Source organism: Zosterops lateralis (genome assembly GCF_965231275.1).
Source record: "Zosterops lateralis genome assembly, chromosome: 8".
Lineage (NCBI taxonomy): Eukaryota > Metazoa > Chordata > Aves > Passeriformes > Zosteropidae > Zosterops > Zosterops lateralis.
The window spans coordinates 4,729,872-4,750,704 of NC_139768.1; the positions used below are offsets into that span (position 1 = coordinate 4,729,872).

At 39.2% G+C, this 20,833-nt stretch overlaps 1 protein-coding gene across 6 annotated transcripts in view; it reads right to left on the reverse strand.

Moving 5' to 3' along the window:
* ZMIZ1 (zinc finger MIZ-type containing 1) overlaps positions 1 to 20,833 on the reverse strand; it is a 285,149-nt gene that overhangs the window by 201,222 nt on the left and 63,094 nt on the right. For all 6 annotated transcript variants that reach the window (XR_014590596.1, XM_083865867.1, XM_083865864.1 and 3 more), the window contains exon 2: positions 19,293 to 19,375. The gene's annotated coding sequence lies outside the window, so the exon portion shown is untranslated. The remainder of the gene's footprint in view (positions 1 to 19,292; positions 19,376 to 20,833) is intronic.

Consider the following 20,833-nt stretch of genomic DNA (forward strand, 5'->3'; position numbering starts at 1 on the left):
TTCAGCAAATGCAGCTCCTGTCCCCAGCAGGAAAAAGGTTGTGCCTGGAGTTCACTCTTTAAGTCTCATAAGTTTATCTGGGAGGAACAGGAAAAAGAAGCCTGATAAGAGTCACTGAGCTAATCCAACTTACACCTAATGGACCTGAGGGTGAGGGAATGGACAGAGACGCAGAGCATAAAACACACAAAGAACAGATCACCTCAGGAAAAGTAATTTTAAAACCATGAATTTACATTTTACTGGGGTTCTTTCATGACACACACACAACCAACACGCTGCACTATGCACCTAGAAATGTGCCAAATCAAGAAACTGAAAGCTACCCGAAAATCCAGAACTATGTAGGTTCAACCTTCAAAACAACAAAAAATTTTAAGAACTATTTGAGGGATGTCTTTTAGAATATTACTTTCTTCCTTTCAAAAGGAAATATTCTTTTTATTCCTTTCCTTAACAAATGCTGTGCAACCTCAGAATCCGTTTACGGAGTGCTGTCCCACCACTGTACACTCAGTGAAGACACACAGTGTTTTCTCAGATAAGTATCAGCATTCATATTTTTATGCATTCAACACAACCCCCATCTGTGTGCCTGCAAGCTGGAGGTTTGTCAAATGGGAAAGGAGCTCCAGGAACAGCTCACTGCTCTTCACCTCCTGCAGGAAGGAGCTGCAGGAGGGAGAGGAAGTAGAGAAACCTTCCTATGCCTCAGTATTCCTTTAGGTGAAGTATTAGCAACCTCTAGAGAATAGAAATAAGACCTCTACATTGCTGCACACCACAGACTGCAAAGGAAAAAAACAGAAACACACACGTGAGCTTTGCACAGGCAGAAGTATTTTATTCCAAGATCTCAATGCAATGCTGCTGCAGGGGAAGACAGGTGCTAAAAAACACCCAACCCACATGGAAGGAGCAGAGAGAAACAGAACCAAAACATTCTAGCATCCCCATCTGCAATGTATCTCCTTTTAGAGGTCCACATGGACACACACACACACAATCAAAACCTCTACTTTCCATCAGAAGACAAAATGCAAGTTGTCGAAACACACATTTAGCACTACGCACACCCACTAACTAAAGCCACATTCTTACGTTTACAGAGGAAGAAAAAAATCCAACTCTGACTTTAAACATACAAAACCTTAATACAAAGTGTACGCCTGAGGATTTTCAAGTATCACTTTTCCAGTTACATCAGTAATAACTTTTGCAATTTTGTATTTCCATGATGGGGGTATCCCTTGCAGGTTTCAATTAGTAGTCTTTACTGTCTGAAAGTCTTTACTTTAATCTAATTTTTTTTTCCCCTGCAGTGAAATGTTTTGCCATTAAGCAAAATGGAGGATTAGGAATAATGACAATTAATGGAGCAAATGTTTGTATAATGAAATCATGCTTGTATCAGCAGGCAAAGAGAGAGACCCAGGACAGCCTTTCCCCAGTCCTGATTTTACACTGTGCAGCTTTCAGATATTATAGGAAAACAACTTAGAGCAAAAGATTGTCCTCTGGCTCTTGATCTGGCGTTGTGTTTACTAAGGACACACAGAAGTGACATTATCCCAAGTGACATGTTAAGCAAGCTAAGAACTTACATTTTGTTCTCCCTCTTTCTTTTTCACTCCCTTGAAAAGGTTTTGGGGAACATGGATTTTTAAAACTACCAAGGAATTTTGTGGCTGAGGAATTTAGAAATTAAGTTGTCCATTGTTTAAATACCGTATTCTTTCAGGGAGACTGCAGTGTGCTTTTAGGTCTCTTTTCTGAAACACCTACTTTTAACATCTATTAACGATCATTCTTGCCTCCAAATGCTTTATTCTAAGAACCAGAATGCACCTACAGATTAGACTATAGGTTTCCTACCCACAGCCCGAGTTTCATGGACAAGATACGACAGTAGCAGCCACCTTCCCACTTCCATGTAAAGAGTTAGACAGGAGGTACCCAGTGAGAATGGAGCTACTGAAAAATTTCAGAGTCCTCCCTCAAAACTCCACTCTTCAACTATTCCCAGGTTAGCTTTGCCCCCAAAGTGGCAGCCCCTGCATACAGTGTGTCTATGCAGGAAGCTGCAGAGACTGCTCAAATCCCCACAGGGGCAGAAATGAGGAAATGTTGGTTCTCTCTGACACTTTAATGCTGTTCTTTGCATTAAGAAACAGGCCTTGCAGAATGGATGGAAAACAGCCCATGCTGTAAGTATCACTATTTAGTGAGGGTCATTTATGAAGTGCCAAGGTAACAATCTCTGTATAAAAGAAGTTGTGCTCAAGAGCTTGAATGCTAAAATTAAGGTTTTAATTTTGAAGGGAAGAGAAAGTCAATAAAAAGCATATTCAATCATCTTCAAAAACTTCAGTGCATAGCTCAGAAAACACTGGCAGATGACAGATGCCTTTACCACAACAGGACAAATGAAAATACATATTAGAAAGGGGAACTTGCTTTCTTGGAAACTTTACTGTGAGTTCTAGAGGCCTTTGTTGCCACCTAGTAAGAAGGTTGCAAGTCTTAATCCAGCTCACTACCACTTCAGTTTTAAAACACACTCTAGCAGTCTTTCTTTAAAGGTTAAACACAAACACTTTTCAATAGGGAATTTCTTACACTTTGACAAGACCAGTAATGTGCAATACTGTAAAGTCTGGCTCAAGTATTATTTCCAAGAGTTCTGCCTGGTTTTACCTGTGAAAAGCCTCTATCATTTAATTTCTATCCTTTCCCTGAAAGTGAGCAGATAGCCACGCAAAATACTGCAACTGATACAAAGTGTGTGCACTTCACTAAATTTTACTTCTTTCCCCAATAAAGTGATACCACTGAACACTGCTTTTATATAAATATTTGAGCATACAATATTTATTTAAAATATATATAAAACCAGGAAGGACTTCAGAGAAACAAACTGCTCTTCCATTCTCTTAATTCCCAAGTGCCTGAATAATGGGTCAACTATATAATTTCTTCTTACTGTGTTTTCCCAGGAGATGGAAGGCATGGTATACACTTGGGGCTGTATTTTTCACATACTAAAAAACTCCAACAAATTTAAGATAATATGTACACACACATGCACAAAGTATGCTTTTTAAAAATTCCTTCAACTATTTTAACTGTTTTTTTTCTGGAGTCCCAAGGACACATCTAGATTTAGTTTATTTCTGCCAACATGTCTGTACAACATATCTATTCAAAGTAGTGTGTGTTGCAAGATTAGGGGCTGCTTATGCTTTTACTTAAAACTGCTGACGTTAGTATCATGTAAGATGTACAGAAATCAGGACAGGTAATTCTGGGATAGGTACCAGGTTACACTGTAATTTACTGACAGAGTCAGAGTGTTCACAAAGGTAAAGGTTTAGATATGCTCTCTCCCAGATTCTGACAAATCAACTGCAAAACTGACTTGTGATAAAATTACTTCTCTCAGCTATACACAAAACAGTTTTTCTTTGGTTCAGTCATGTGTGCTACAACAACATGAATTCGTTTTATGAATGGTGTTTTATAGTTCAGGTCTTCTGAGCAACCCACTGAGTTAAACTATTCTGTTCAAACAAGTTCTTTCACAAATTTTGGCCGTGTTATGGCTGGTTCTTCTTGAATGCTTCAACTAAAGATTCATCATTCATAAAGGTACACTGAAGAGGTTACAAATCCATTTCTAATGGAAATTTGGGGGCTGCTTACCTTTTCTATGGGCCATTTCCTTACTCAAGGTGTATGACTGGACACAAAACAAGCACTTACTATTGTTACTCCAACTACATTGCTGGCAGAGAAAGAACACTGCCCATTCTTCTTTAATTCCCCTTCTCTCTCCTTTAAGAAAAACCTCAAAACCAAAAATATGTCTCAATGCACAATTTCAGGAAGAAATTTCTTAGGCTAGAATCTGTGGGACTCCCTCAGTCATTAACACTGTAACAAAGAAGCCCTGCTTAACCACCTGCTTCAGGAAGTATCATGACCCCAAGCCCAATTTTATACTCTGATTTAGTTAATATTTTTGCATTACTGAACAGCTTTTACCTAGCCAGAGCATATTCTCAAGCACACATACACAACAATGTGTTCTTAATTACTCTGTTGGTGGGAAAGTCTGTCAGGTTTCTCACCTTTTATTTTTAGCCACTTCCAAGTTCTTTTTGTCCAAGCCTGAACCGGGAGGAGCAGGGAGCATTTATTTCTATTAATCAATCAACTATGGCAGTGGTGGTGCACTCTAGTTTTTCATTCTGACTGCAAAGCAAAATTAAAAGCTATATTTTGCAAATTTACGCATTATAGATTGTAGCAGCAGCTGGTGGACTGCTGCTGAGACAGACCGTCTTTTCCCTTCCAGTCCCCTGTGACTGAGATGGAAGAATTACAGGACAGCACTAGCAGCTGCTGCTGCTGCCCCAGAAGCAGCAAGCCAAGGTCTCTGGAAAAATAATTGGGGGGGGTGGGGGAAGGGAAGAAGGGGGACAAAGAAGTTGGGGAGGGAAAGGCACTGCCAAGGCTGGCGGCACAAACAGCTCGCTGCACCTTGCCCTCAAAAGAAACAAATGAGGTGGTTTGGGCTTCCTTCAGCAGACACAAGACTCTTAAACCATTGTGAGACTTGAAAACACTACCAGTTTTTGGTAAGGATTTTTACAGAATTAAGAAAGAGTGAGAAAAGGCAATATTCCTTCCAGTTTGAGGCTTGCAGTGGTTTGCTCTCCAATCCTCTAAAAATAAAGCACAGTACAATGAGCAACACCCTTCCTTGCAGCTCCAGGATGGAGTCATTCCATGGAGCACTCAACATTAGCACAGGCACAGTCTGCAAGTCACTTCATGTCCTGTCTGTCTCCTGTAAAACAGGGGTAACCAAATCCTCTCTCGCACACACGTAGTCATGAAGATAAATAATTAATGACTCCAAGACATCATCAGTGTGAAAACACTAACAATCACTCATTTTTAGAGAGATTTGAAAGCAGAACCAGTGGGAATTATGCCCATTTTTTTTAAAAAAAACTGCTCAGTGCAAAAATCAGCTTGTTTATGTATTTGGTCACCTAAGCAGTGGGCCAGTGCAAGCAAGCAATGCCCATCTATGCTACTCAGCATAGATACAAATATAAAGTTCATCTCAGCAGGGTTGAAAACCACAAATACACTGACTGACCAAACCACATCCAACCACATCTGAAAACCTGAAGTTCACCCCAAAGCTTTCATGTTTCCCAGTGGCTCTCCCAGGTTCAGGCTGACCTTGGGGGTCTCACTGAGTGGGACAGCAACACGCCTCACTCCCTGTGAATGAAGAGCAGCCTTTACAACAGTGACTTCCAGTTTAAACAGAAGAGATGTGTAAAGGCTCATTTTTGAGATAGATAATCTGCTATAAAAAACCATACATGGGTCAGGCATCCATGTCTCACTCTTCCTTCTACTAAGGGACTTCAATGCAAGACACTACTTGGTCCAGTGGACACTGCTTCATTTTCACAGCAGTGGCAAATACTTCCACATTAGCCATAAAAGAGATTATTTGAAGAAAACATTCAGGTCTTCCAAAAGAAAAAAGGAAACAAACATCACTGCCACCACAACAGATGTAGCTTTCTACGCCCTGTTTACAAAGACTGACTCAAAAGACATTCATTAATAGCTTAATTCTTGTATGGGAGAATATGCTTCATTTCAAATATGTAGCTTATCTTTTAATTGGAGGATCTCTTTTCATCCAGTATATTTGATCATTAAAACAAGAGTAAAAAAAAAACAGGGGAAGAAAATATCAAAACTTTTTTTAACTGATCTCATACACATAAGCTGAGAAATACTTAAAGATCAGAAGAAAGTACTGGTGACTGAAACAGTTTGCATGGGTTTTGTTGTGTGTCAGAACCCCTCTCAAGATAAGCTGAGAACGCTGTACACAAAACCAGCACCATTATAAGCAAACACAACCTTCTCTCAATGCTTGTATTTCACATTCATTTTGGGAAGCTAAGCTAGTGATTGCTATCTGAAGAAACAGCTTTTGATACATCATCAATTTCCTGAAGAACATATAAGTTTATTGAGCAGAGGTTTTCAGACTCTTATCTCATTCAATAGTATTATGCCTTACTTTAAAAACAAATTTTTTTTTGAAAACTATAGTTAAAATATTGAGATGCTGGTAGAAGACACTTCCTCAAAATCTAACTACAGATATCAGCTTCTAAGATTATTGGGGACTCAATCTATTTAGAAGTTTTTGAATAAAATTAAATAAATCCTTCCTCCTTGGCAAATTAGATCCTACATTGTTTCTAAACCCAGGGTATTTAGTGAAAGAACTTTTACACAAATCTCATATTAAATCCATCACTGTATGAATTTTTAATGCACATAGGAAAAATGTTTCAGCAACATTAAACCATTTCTGCTGCTACAAATGCTTCAAAAGTCATGACTTCCAGGTGTTCCTGATGATAAGGATTAGAACATACCTCCAGCATTTCTGTCAATTTACAGCTGTGTAAGTGAGTAAACAGCTGAGGACAGGAAGGGTTAAATTACACAAAAGTCTTCACTGTCTTCCTTAAAGTCTTAACCAGTTCAGGAAGAGGACAGTTTTTTTTCCTCCATAATTCATGAGGAATGATTTATAGCATGGCTTGGAATATTGCACAAGACAACCAAGGCATGTGGCTTCAGAAGTCTCAGCATCACACACATGGAAATGGAGGATCAATAGAGATCAATAAATAGGGTACAATGACAACCTGCACCCGAAGCAGCCCATCTCTGGTACTGATATCATGTGTCTCTACACTGAAAACACAGCCCCCTTCCTCAGCAGCAGCTCTCTCAATGACACCTCAGACACTCAAACGTTATCTGAAGTTACTCATCTCAGTGACTATACTGCCTCTTTCTCCTCCCTCCTTTTTAACCCAAAGCTATTTTGAACTTGACCTTCTTTCAGTCTCTCCAGTAAGAAAAAAGCCTTTGATTTTTCTCGCATTTGGGATCATGATGGAGAGGTAGGCACTATCCACCGTTCTCTGTGTAAGAACGTTTTCTGCTCTCCTTAACTCATCTCTTTGTCACTCTTATTTATTTACCCACAATCCACTTGGTTTCATTTATTTAACAGATCACCATACCTGTATCCCTCTTCCCCTCCTGGCTGGGAGGCCTCACAGCTCAAAAACGTAAGAAAACCATCTACTTTGTGAAAATTAATTCAGCAGATGTTTCTCCTTTGCAGTAAGTTACCTTGGTGGAAGTGGTTTTAGACCTACTAAATATAAACACATATGGAGGTGTTTTAGGTATTCTGTCATTCAGTTCACTTTTCAAGACTGGGAAGTCTGAAGTTCAAGAACATAAGAAGTTTGTTCCGAAGACAGAGTGGCCTTACCACACACACATTTTCACGAGACACTTGAAATCACAGACTGTTCCTGTACTTCATGTTTCATAAACATACATACAGCTGCTACACTTGGGCAATTACTTCACATTTCATGCAAAAGACATTAGAAATATGACACCTGGGCTCACACATTTAGCCTGAAGCTTCAGGCTGAAAATGCACTTTGTGCATATATGTGTGAATGCACATTGTCCAAAAAAAGAATCAACTGCAAGCTTACAAAAGGAAAAAAGCAGACATTGCTGCAAAGTACAGCCCCTCCATCAAGACAGCATTACAGCTACAAATATTCTGGTAGCTTGTATAGTATATTCATGTTACAAGTAGTAAATTGGGTTTGGATGTATGCGTATCCAAAATAATAAATTTACCAGCTATAGATAGCAAAGGCAAAACCCTCCCAAAAAAGCTGGATGTTATCATGGGTATATTCTTATACCACTATCAAAACTGAATGCACTCCATTAAACTGTTTGCAGAAGTCAAGATACATTTTGGCAACAAAATGAGCAAATGTAGTTGATTTCCTGGCTTCACGTATAAAGCCAAAATGTCAAAGAACCAGGTGGTTATTACTTGAAATCTTTAACAAGACATAATTTGTGATTAGTATCTACAGTCCTGCACCACACTGTGGACAAAGGGAATAAACACTGAAATGAAACTCCACCACAAACTCTATTTCTAAAATACCTTCAATTCATTATTAAGATTCATTCTGAACAAAAGATTTTCATTCTACAAAGAACTGGAAAGTGAACCTGATATCAGTTCAACTTTAAACACTGACAACACTTTAAAAAAATTACAGTGGTTATTAAAAGAAAAGTTCTATTTTTGCCAGACCTATTATTGAGGTTCCCTACTGAGGAACACAGTAAGTTGCTGGCTGATTACTTTATTGTGTAATTATTCAGAACTTATCACGTACACATCATCTCATAAGATAATGTGGCTTGTCCTACAATCTTCCTAATTTTCATGACCAGCCCTTACAAGAAGCTAGAGGCACAGGTTGGTTTGGCAACTTTCTGGATCAAAACAGTATCTGGCAATGCTTCAAACTGATAGCAATCAAAAAAAGTCACAACAGTCAATGGCCAAGGACAATGAAGCCTGTCCCCAGATGTTTGCCTTAAGTGGGATGGAAGGAAAACATGCTTTAGCTGTGTACCACCAGTGAGAGCAGCAGGATTATTTCAACTGAGAAAAGCAGATCAGATGTTGAATTATCTAAAACTCAGAGCAAAAAGTGTTGTAGCATCAGCAAATACATTCAAAAAGCAGTACAAGAAGAACAGAAACAAAAGCATCAGGCCACTATGTATATCTAGTATGCTACACGTGTATCTATAAACTACAATACCTGGTATACAGTGTGCATTTGATAGACAACAAAGATCTCTCCTGTTTTTGTTCACTGCTGCACCAGGGTAACTAGTACACGTCCCTTACTTAGGAAAAAAAATCCCAGAAAATTTCCATGGTGCTTCATTTAACTAAATACTGGAATAAAGTTCTCCTCACAAGCTTATAGCCTTATGGCTTCACACACACTTCCTCAAGACCCAAACTTACTTCTTGTGGCACATCAAAAGGAAAAATGTGACTGAAATCTATTTTTATCTACAAGCTTCTGGAGAGCTAGTATACAGATGTACATTTCTTGTACTTGCATATGTAATCGATACTTTACATTTTCTATTTTTACTGTAAAATGACAGCTCACAGGAGTAACTGCTAACTGCACAGATCACTGGAGACACACTCTGGGGAGTTCTTTGTGTATGGACATTTTTCAGGAAACCCCACTGCCTTCAACTTGAAAAAATACCCAGTAGAAATGGTTAGACAGAACTGGCTTCCTGATACACATTTTAAAACAAAAGCTGGTGACAACCAAAGCAAAATCATGATCAAAGGAGAACAGTCCTCAAAATCTAAACTGAAACTTTATCCTCTGTGAAAGTAGCCCATATGCATGAAAATAAAAGTTTAGTCTTTTTTCATGGAAAAAAAAAAAAAAGGAAGCAGAGGCAGAGGGTATGGAAGTAATTTAAAATGCAGTGGATAATATTTTAATTTTTTTATATATACATGAAAGCAGTAGGAATAGAAAACAGGGAATTAAAGGTTAATCCAGTGATCTCTCTAACTGGGTATTCTGAGCAGAAGACACCTTTGTAGGCAGGGTACAGGAGCCCAGCTATTGCCTGTAGTTTACTCCCCAGCACCCACAGTCAGACAGCAGTAGGAACATGAGCTTCCCTTCATGTCCACAGCTGTGTTTAACCTGCTGATCTGCCTTCACAGCCTCCGAGAGCAGCAGGTCTGCCAGGTAAGGCAATGCTCCCATTGGCATAGCCAGCACTTCTCTACAAATACCAGTCCTGCCACCACTCCCTAGGTAAGATTTTAATGCTATCTCACTTATCTTTATTTTAAAGACCTGTAAAAATAATGGCCAGTTGTGCAGTGTCCTCACCACTGCTTTCGAGCACTGGTCTGCAGCAGCCAGGCACAACTCTTGCACATGAGAATTTTCTAAGAGTTTCCCATCACAGGGAGTGCAGGAAGAAGAAAACAGGTACCACCTTATAACAAGTCAGCCCATCTTTTAGATCAGAGGAAACTAAACTCTTCAAATAACCAAACTGTTGTTGGGGTTCCCCCCTCAACCACTTGGAGCACAGAAAGATCACAGCCATGCCCCCCATTCATATGATGACCACTCTGTTATCTGAAAAGGTTATGAACCCCTGACCAACCAGCATGTTACCACTGTCATTCCCACAACTGGAAGTTAAACATCATTTCAACTTCACTTGTTGTCAGTGATCCTTTTCTATCATTCTTTTTATTTTTAACAAATGCTTCCACCACCCCAAAATCTGTAGTTTAAACGAAGTGAAGGAAAGACGAGGGAAGACTGGTGTGGTGAAATCTGCTATTAGACAGCTAGGCTACTTGTGTGATGATTATCTGTTTAGAAAAATGATCCAAAGCTCCTATTTACATGTTTAAACTAACCCAGCCCAGTTTGTCCCTAATGGTGCACAGAATAATCATGCAAACTATCTAGCTAGCAGATCTGAATGGCAGCAGCCTCTGCCAGAGGCAGCAATGAGGTGCTGAGAACACATGCTTTTCACAGCCTAATACTCTCTCTAAATTCAACCAGAGCTGTCTGAATGATGACTACATTTGAAAAGAGGTATCAAAATCATTATGATGGGCCACATACATTAATTCAGAAGGAATTTCTAAAGCACAAAGGAGAGAGAGGCATTCATCTCCCTTAGTATAGTCAACCACAAAAGTGTCCCAGCCTCTTAGTGCTAGGGGTCTGCTCTGGAAACACTCACCTTGGAGCTCAGAACTTTCTATCATTCTGGACACCTGCTGACACCAAAGCCAAATACTTGAGTTTTTGCTTGTCTCTCAGTTGCTGTGATTCATTCAGAAAGCCCCTCAACCCTCAGTACAGTGCTCTCTCACCAGCCATTTGAGCCATCTGCATCTATTCCCCCCCTTCCCCTCCCCTCTCAGTGTTTGTTGACCGTGCAAGTGGTGCCCAGGTGATACACTGGGCTGAGACAGGGGAGGAACACAAATGACCAAAGTGTCATTTATTTTTTTTAAACCCCTAATCTACATATTTGGAGAGGCAAAGAAACAGAGAATACACGATTCACCCTTGACATTCCACCAGATAATTTCAATCCTTTAAAATGCCCCCTAATGACCTGAATATAATACCATGGTGTTACAGTGTCACTTTAATACTGCAGGGTTCTTCCTCTGGCAGTGCAGTCTGCAGACTTAATATGTAATGTACAGGATTATCCTGCCACTAAAATATTACTTAATGCTGCTGAAATTTCAAATTAATTCAGGGAGCTAAATCATTATTCAACTCTGCCTTTGCAGAGATACATTCCCCTGGTTGTTTTAATAACAGTGATTTTAGAACTAGAGGGTTGTTACTGTCTCTTCAAGGCTTGCTCAAAAGGAGAAGTGGCCTCTAAACTGTCAAGCAAGTTAATGCAGTGATGCATGGATGTTTGTAACTAAAAGAGTAGTTTGAGAAAAACGGGCTCAAATTTTAAGAGAGCTCATAGCAATGTGGCTGATGAATCATTTTGTTATTTAACAATAAATTAAGAGACTAGCTCAGTTTTCTCTATATATATTTATATACATACACACTCCTATGTTCCCATCCACCACCCTCCTCCACAGACAGATTTCGTAATAATTGAGGGGACACATTCTTGATGAGGCCAATGACGCAACTGCTGGTAACTGATGAAACTGATCTTTGCCAGTTGAGGATGTGGCTTTCAAGTCATTCTGAGCTCCAGCTTTTCAAACTTAAATAAACAAACTTGAACTTTTTACAGCTCTGGGTTTCTTCTTCCTGAATAATTCCTGTTACTAATGAGTATCCTGTACTTTTAGGTAACTACAGCATTTCAACACTTAATATGGTCCAATCCTTGCCACTGCATTAGAGCCAGTGTACACAATAACTTGCTAACACATGAAGTAAGAGAAGACAAAAAATAGTGGATGGGCTAACCATAAAAGCAAGTTTCTATCCTCTGAATGTTTGCCCACTTTTTAACATTGTGTTTAGATTAGTTTCTGTTTCTCAGTTAAAATACCAGGCTGCTCACTTCTACAATGAGGTTTCTTAAATCCGGGAAACGTTCCCAAGATATACTGAAAAAAATCCTCAAACCAAAACCCCCACAAAAACAGTGGTAAATGAGGAACAAGATAGGGCCAAACATACAGGCTGAAAACAACTCGTGGCAGTGAGTCTAAATTAGGAATAATCAAACTTTCTCCTTATTAAAACTGTTACCTACTTCCTCATTCATTAATATTGTCCTTGTTTACACTTGCAGCCAGGCCAAAGACTTTTCCCCTCCCTCCAAATATAATTTCCTGCTATTGACAGACACGTTCAAGTGCTGGATGTGTGTATGTCTACATGGCATACTGCAGGCAGGGGCGAGCCTCCTTGGCCACCATCCAAGCCAGCTGTAAATGAGCCAGCTCCAAACTGGAAGCTGTGTAAGCACAATTAGCACAGCAGTAAGCCTGATCTAACACATCCTGCCAAGAGACCGAGCTTATTAGCTTGAGCTCAACACAATGGATATGGGGCTTCTGCTTTGGCTCCACACAGAACGTGGGCAGCTGAAGACAAGCACATCAGGCTCGTATCTGCCCACAAGACATGGTGTAAGTACATTTTCTCTTGGGTTATACCCTCTGCTGCAAGCACTGCACTTTCCCTCTGCATGAACTCCCTAAACGCTCTGAGTGCTGTGAGCAGATGGAGGGAACAGAGGTCTCCAGGTGAGAACTTCTGAGAGAGTGTATGAAAAAAGGCACCAGGCAGGTGTTTAGGCACCAGGCACCAAAAAGGCCAAAGGGAAAGGTAAGGGAAATGCAGAGCAAAGCACTGCAAGACTCTACAAACTGATAAAGAGCATTCCTCTTCTGGCTTCTGTCAGGTCCAGAGCAATAATGACCAAAAACCATTACCATGCTGTAGATGTTAAATGGGTTCTGCGCAGGTGCTCCCACCAACAAACAAAGAATTCAGTATTTTTGGTGGACATTTGAACAGTCCAAAAGGGGAATGTGCCCAGAGAACGAAATCTGTTATCAAACTGGGACCCAAGAAACTAATGCTGCCCTGATGCCATAGTTTTTATTAAATGAGCAGTGTCAGTCTAGTGGTTGGCAATAGTAGTATGAGAAACTTATAAATTCAGAGCAAAATCAGACAAAAATCAAAGGGTAGCAATGAAAATCATCAGGGGGGAAAAAAAAGGCATATTTTAAGGAGAGAGCCGGAGAGACTGGGAATGTTTACATTTAAAAGGCCAGTAATAAAATGGCCATTACTAAACTACATTTAGCAGAAACCAACCTATTCAAGTTAGTGAGTTTCTGTCCACCCAGTAATAGAGCACATGGGCAAGAGGAAATTCCATTGAAGTGCTCCAGTCAAAGGCAACAAAGAAAACACCTTATTCAACACATAATTATTTTGTTGCATTCTGTGTCAACAGACTGTTCTATAGCAAACATTTTGTATCTTTGGAAGGTGGTGTTCATGCTTGTTTTCCTTTTCCTCCCACTCTACTGTAAAGGAGTATTTTTAGCTTTCAGTTTGAGCCTTCTGACTTATGGGACAGGTATAAGCAAGAGAGAGAAGGGACCCCACAAGGTGTGGCAGACACACTCCTCCACACATTCATGTTCTGCAGATTAACTACTTTTATTTTGACTCCTGAGATTTTCAGATTACATTGTGTACATGGAGGTTTTCCACGACTTGCTAGCTTAAAATATTTCCTTTGAAAAGGCTTTGTTTGATCTGTGGTGAAGACTACACATTTTCAGCAGAGCACAAGCAGTTCATATGCTCATCCCTGTCCCTTGCCTGATCATCAGTTTGGGCACTACACCTGCTGGCATTTCACATGGAATTTCTCACACTCCAGTAACACAGATCTCAGTCATACATATCTTTACGATTCCAGGCAGCTTTTGAATCACTGATACTTGCTTCAAAGGAGTGTTTTGCTTCCCTTTTCCCCATCCTTTCATAAACTTCTAAAAACATGACCAAATCGAACCAAATTAATCACACCAGGTTAAGAGACGGAGACAAAAGAAAAACTGAGAGCTGAGATTGCACTTGTGCTGTTCTTTTGTCTTGAGAAGGAAATAATTTTCCCTCTCTATTCCCACTTAAAGGCCTGAAAAAGAAAGGTGTGCTGTCAGAAATATCAAGGCCTAATAAAATGTGTGAAAAACCAGTTATACCTTGAACTTACTTCAAGGAAGTGAAATAGAGAAATGTAGTTGAATACTATTTGGTATGAAACATTTAAAAATATACAACAATATGTTTATGGTAGGTTAATTAAAACTTATTTAGATTTTTCAGTCATTTGAAAATACATATGTAATCCTCAACCATTGTTCTGACAGCAACAACTGTTCTGCAACAGGATCTCAATTTACACACACACCTAATATATCTAAAATATACAGTATACATAAGTGCAGGGTTATAAAAGTCAAATAACCATTTAGTCCCTTTACTTACACATACTTTCAGTGAAAAGATAAAAAATCTTGGCTTATAAATCAGCTGACCTAAAATACCCTAAAAGAACACATTTCTAACAGTCAGAAGAAAGCACTGGGGAGATTAACACGATTAAAGGAAAAAGGGAGAGTAGAGAAGTAAAATATTTGCCAGTGAGCTCTGAATACTTTTGTATTGAACAAAAATAAATACTCAATCTGTGCATTATTTCTTTTGGAAATACTTCTTTGCAGAGAGGAATGCAAGTTAGCATCCTTTATAAGGCCACAAGGATCTTGTACATACCACCATAAAGCAGCTCTAGTACAGGATACAGCAATCTCCCATGCAGTGACATGATAAACAATCCTTGAATATTGATTTTATTTGGTCTCCCTTCAAAGCAATACTTATTTAAAAAAAAAAAAATAAAAAAAGAGAAAAGAATCAGAAGCCATCTGCCAAAGGAAGTAGCTCAGACTAAAAGACCTGTCTACACTCACTATGTGTACATTGCTTTGTGTTTAGACAAAGTAAAATCGGGATAGATTGCAATGTGTCTGCAGAAGGTTCTTCTATTTTTAACTAATACTGTCCTGCCAGTATCAATTCATCCAGATAGAAAATCCTTCATTAAAAATATAATTTACTTTGGTAGCTTTCCACTATGTTGAAGTGACATCTTTCCCAACCACTGTCAAAGGCCATTAGGAACACGGAGCTTTTGAGAACAAGTTTCAACCACGACTCCCGTTGGCCTGTCTAAACAAAAGTTTCCTATGAAAGCTTGGGAATCCTTAGATGAGTAGGGGCAAAGCCAAAGGCCATGAAAAATATTATTTGGATATACATAGTATCATTACAAAATTATAAAAAATCTTCGCACCATCTCATACAGGCACAAAGTGACAAACCAGTGAAGTATCCTAAGGAACAAGAAAGAACTTTGGAACATCTCCAAAAAAAGAAGGAAGCTCTTAGGTATTTCTGCTACCTAAATAGGCGGAAATTTTCACCTGATGCTTGGGGTGCTACAGCAGTTTACTAAAAAGCACAACACTGAAGACAATTCAAGCAAGAAGCTACCAGCATTTTAAGCAGCCATACATATTTCTGTGTCCACCTGGAAGAAAAACCCCACAATATACAAGTAGACAAGTTTGCCTTTGGACTCATGGCTTACTTTTACAAAAGGTGACATATATATACCAGAGCATTTATATTTAAGGCAATATTTGAAATTTTATTTTTCCCTACAAATTACAATAGTTTCAGAACAACTTCTCAGCTTCATCCCATTCCCTTCTCAATCAACTGCTCTAGCTAGAGACCAGTACAGTAGGAATCAGACAATGTGACAATCTGTGGCAATCAGACATCACAAAATTTATTGAAATAAAATATAAAACGTACTTTATTAATGTAAATGATCCTGGACTTCATACATTTCAACACTAGGAGAATATAGTCCAATAGTTAGCCACACTTAAACAGAGAATTCAGAAAGTCCAGTAGGAGAAAGGAGTGAAGAAACCCTGTCAAGGTGCAAAATCCAAGCCCTTGTTCAATTCCAGATCTACCCATGCTCCTCCTCAGAGTGCCACCCTGGGGCCTGAAGTTGGGGAAAAAACAACTCTACTGCTTCATATTTAGAAGAGAAGCCCAAAGACAAACTATGCTGCCTTTTTGTAACTTTTGATGCAATAAACAGTCTGATTCAGCAACAAGCCTGCCTTGATATGGTTATACACCTCCCACTAACCACGTCCTGAGCAGCCTGGTGGAATACACAGGCTCATTGCTGGGGGATTTCTCACAAAGGGAATCTGAAACAAGCAGATCTCTGGCCACTTGTTACCAGCTCCCTCTGCACTGCCTTCACCCCATCCCTCCTGGCAGTGTCAGGACAGCTTCGTGGTTCTGTGCAGAGAATGGACTTGGTTCAGCTAAAAACAGTCCATTCATCCTCCCCCTCCTCCTCATTTTCATCAGGTTATTTTTAGAACAGATATGTTCTCTGCCCTTATTCAACAGGCTGGAAGGGGAAGGGAGGAGGAGAAGATGCAGCTCTGCCAGCCCAGGCTGTAAAAGGTTCTGCAGGGGCCCTTCAGCCCACCTTGCCACTAAGACATGACATACCCATGGCATTGCAGGCACACAGAGGTCCTCATAATCCCAGTTTAAGGTGATGTTTGCTAAGTCTGAAAAGGAGCATGAACTATTCCTACAGCTGGATGGAAGAGGTTTGCATAACCTTATCCCTCATATCCCAGGAGCCAGAACTAATTCTGTGCTTTTCTGATTTGACTTGGGGATTCTACATCACCACATCAGGACTTAGGAAATGGCTCTTCACTGCAACCTTGTCTGAGTGCTCATCTTTTGTTTGCATTACTCTGCCTTGCAAGATGACAGCTATCAAGTCAGATTACTGAATGCCACTCACAGTGACACATGCCAAAAGTAAACCATTAAGACCATCTAAATAAGAGTCAGGCTTAATATGTAGGTTGCCAGGTATTGCATCTAGTGAGAAATAATTCTAGACAAGTTCAGCAATTAAAAAATTACTAAATATTTTTAACTTAATTCTTAAAATTCACTGGACTAATCAAATAAAAACTCTCCTGAATTCCTAAAAGAACCCTATATTTGAAGTAGCAATGAATTTAGGCTGTCAGGAAAAAAAAAATTGGGTTAGAGGGGGGAAAATACAGCAATATTTTTAAAATCCTCCTAACCCCCACTGTTTTTTCTGTGTGTTTATGAAGCCTCCGGAAATACCATGGCAAACATTCCAGCTCTACAGCAGTGAGACCACACGACCCCAAGGCACAGCCAGGAACTTCTTTCCCAAGTTTCTTTATGATACAGGAAAGTGATTTTTATTTTATTTTATTTTTGAAAATGAGGATCCAAGTCTAGGGAAGTCTCCAGGAAATTTTCAAGGGTACAGTTTAAAAACAGAGTGTTTCTTGATGTGGTGGGGTTTGGTGTTGTGTTTCCTTTTGTTATTTATTTGCTGCATTTCTATGCCTGCACATACTACTTTCATTATCTAAGATCAGCATCTTAGACCTATATTCAGGGACCATTAAATGCAGTATACCATTTAAATCACCTCTAAAAATGACTTGTAATGTTCTCTAAATCTTCTATTAGAGTTAAATTCAGTACTGCTGTATTTCTTAATATAGCCATGATCTTTTCCTGGCAAAAATTATGGCACTTAAAACTCTCCTCCTTTCTTGTCTTTCAGGATTATTTCAGCTAGCACTATTAATGAAAGGAGTTATGCAAATCAGCTTTGTTAAACACTATGAAAAAAAAATACTCAGAATCATAACCTGAATCACAATCTTGCATTTTTACAAACAATCATGTCTACATACTTGGAAGTCACTGAAATGTAGGAGTATTGATGAATCATAATGTAATAAGTGAGTATCAGAAATCTGTGGTTGTCTGAAAACAACAGAGCAGAAAGGATTGGGAAGGAAAACAGTCCTGCAGTAGAAATGCACTGCAAATGGCAGGCACTCACCACTAACTTGCTTGGTAACCATGTCAGAAATGCTTCTAATTATCAGAGGTAAAAGAGGGATGGCATTTCTGCTGGAAGCAAGTTTTACACTTTACTCTTTCCTCTCCCTTCACTTTCAGCCTATAAATATTAGTCTTACACATTTTTCTCCCATACAGCTCTTGAAAAGGTTGAGTTTTTCAAGGCTGAGAGCAGACAGAAATGTTCATCAAGAAATGCCTTGAGGTCAACTGTCTGTAACTCATCAAGGTGCAGCACTGAAAATATGGATGAGGTGGATTATATGAGCATGGTAAAGCAGATTTAAAATAATAATAATAATAAAAAAATCTATGTTCTGATGATCAGTAACATTTTGGCTTTTTGCAAATCGGTTCAGTTATGCACCCCCAGTGGTGATGGTCACAGGGTATTGACTCCCCTCCTAATTTCAGGTGCATTCAAAGCAACTACAGATGCACATATGTCTCTTTAGTGCTATTTCCCAATATATGGAAATACCACTGGGATATGACAAGGAGCAAAAATTGAGAAGATCGACACAGCAGTGTAAGGAGAGGCAGCTGGTCCACAAGAAAATTATGATGTAGGCCAAATTTTAGAGAAGCAATGAACTACACCAAAAACAAGGCAGAGATCAGCTTACCTATGGCTTTATAATGTATTTAAAAATACCTAAAAGAACCCCAAAAGCAAAGGAAAAGCAGCAATAGAACAAGTCTGCAAAGATCATTTTCCTTAAGTGAAGGAGGAAACAGAAACCCTGGAGTGCCCACTGTGCTTTTTTTTTAAATTCTGTACAACAGCTAGACATAAGATATTGAACACATTATTGAAACTACTGTTCACTTCTACTCAGGGATTTCTGCTTAGTTTATTATAAATGCACATTTATTGGCAGCAAGTAGAACATATTATTGCCCTGTTTTATAGCTGGAATGGCTCACGCAAAGAGTAATTTGTTTGTATTCTGTATCAGGATCAATACTGTACCAGGGATAGCCCAAGGAATGTTTATGCTGAGGGCTTTGCTTGCAGTGTTTTGTTGTTGCAATCAATTGACCAAACAGGGCTGCTCCTTAAAACAACAAATAAAACTATGATAGTGACCAGATCAGCCATTCAAGCATCAAACACGACACAGTGTCTGGAAAAAGAACGAAGGGCCCACAAGTGTTTTTCCTGCTTGATGATCCACACAGATTTCCTACCTGAATATTTCCCACCGGCTTTTCTTCCTCTCAGTAGCTGGGGACTGTTTCCTCAACGCCCTCACATAACAAGATCCATTTTCCTGCAATCAAAATACAGACACATCATGCTTCCATTCTGCTGCAGAACACAGCAGCATTTGAATTAGCTCGGTGAAAAGACCTGAAATGAATTAAAAGCATTTAGAAGCCCAACGACCAAGCCAGGAGGACCAGATCTGAGGGTGGGTTGGGGTTCCAGCCCAGCTCTTGCCACCCCCAAGCTTTTGAGACTCACTCAGCAGTTTAAGTATTACAGGTTTTCATGCCTGTAACAATGAAATGAGGAAAAGATAATGAGAATTCTGTTGGGGTTTATATCAAAATTTCCTGAGCCAAATGGTAATTTTTTTTCAGTTAAAGGTCATGCTGAAGTCTCTTTTATTCTCTTTATAAAGGGTACTCGCTGACTGTTGTGAGCTAAGTGCCATTAAAAGAGATAAACCAACCCTCAAACGTTGCCTAAGAAAATACACCAAAATACCTCAGAACCACCAGGCTCCCTGTAGCAAAACAAAACAAGTTTATGGATTACACTGGCACAGCACTGCAACTTCTAGGAAATGTTTTTTTAATTATAAAGAAAGATTGCAAAGGGAGATGGGGGAATGTTTACTGGTAGCCTGTATTTTGTTACATGCTGTTTCAGCAGGCAGACAAGTTGTCCTTACAGCATTGTACCACCAGGCTCCAAAACTTGGCAAATATTGAGAAAAGGAACACAGTGACTATGTTTTGCCTCTCTTTTAACTGACTTCCAAATAACTTCCATTAAAAAAAAAAAAATCCATTAAACATGAAAAAGCACAAACTACTGGAAAAAAACCCAAAAAACAATGAAACAAAAACCAACACAGCAATCTCCATACAATTTGCAACCAGTCCAGGTTCCTCCCTAAGGACCAGCTGTGGGAGCAGAGCCTTTCATAACAACTCAAATGATGCAAAAGTCACAGGTGACTTAAAAAAAAAAATGCAGAAGAAAACCTCAAGTTATTACAAATAACTTGTTAGTTGCATTCAATGTTTGTTCTTCAGCCATATTTATCCTTTTCATTGGTAATTCACACAGAATAAAAACACAACTGAAAACCTTCTTAGAAGCAGTCACATCCCATCCCAACACACCCAGTGTCACCAAGGGACTGTCTGCTTCATCCAGGGACACTGCTGGTTTTCTTGTCTCACAAAAGGCAATTTTAGAGAAGTTACATATTGACAAGCAGTCTGGGTGAATGATTGGCTTTAAGGTCCCATTGCACTGTCAATGTTTTCACTCAGAAAGGATTTCTTCTCATCCAGAAGTTTTCCCCAGTGCTTTTATTCTGCTTATGCAAGGCAGGAAAAACACATTAATTGATTCAAATTTAGTATGTGTTAACATGACTTTCTCAGCTAATGCAGACTGGTCTTTAATGAAGTTACAATTAGTTATTTTAGTTTGTTTCTCCTAAGGAAAAGCTTTTTTTCTGCCTGCCCCAAGATCTGGGTACCATTCCAGG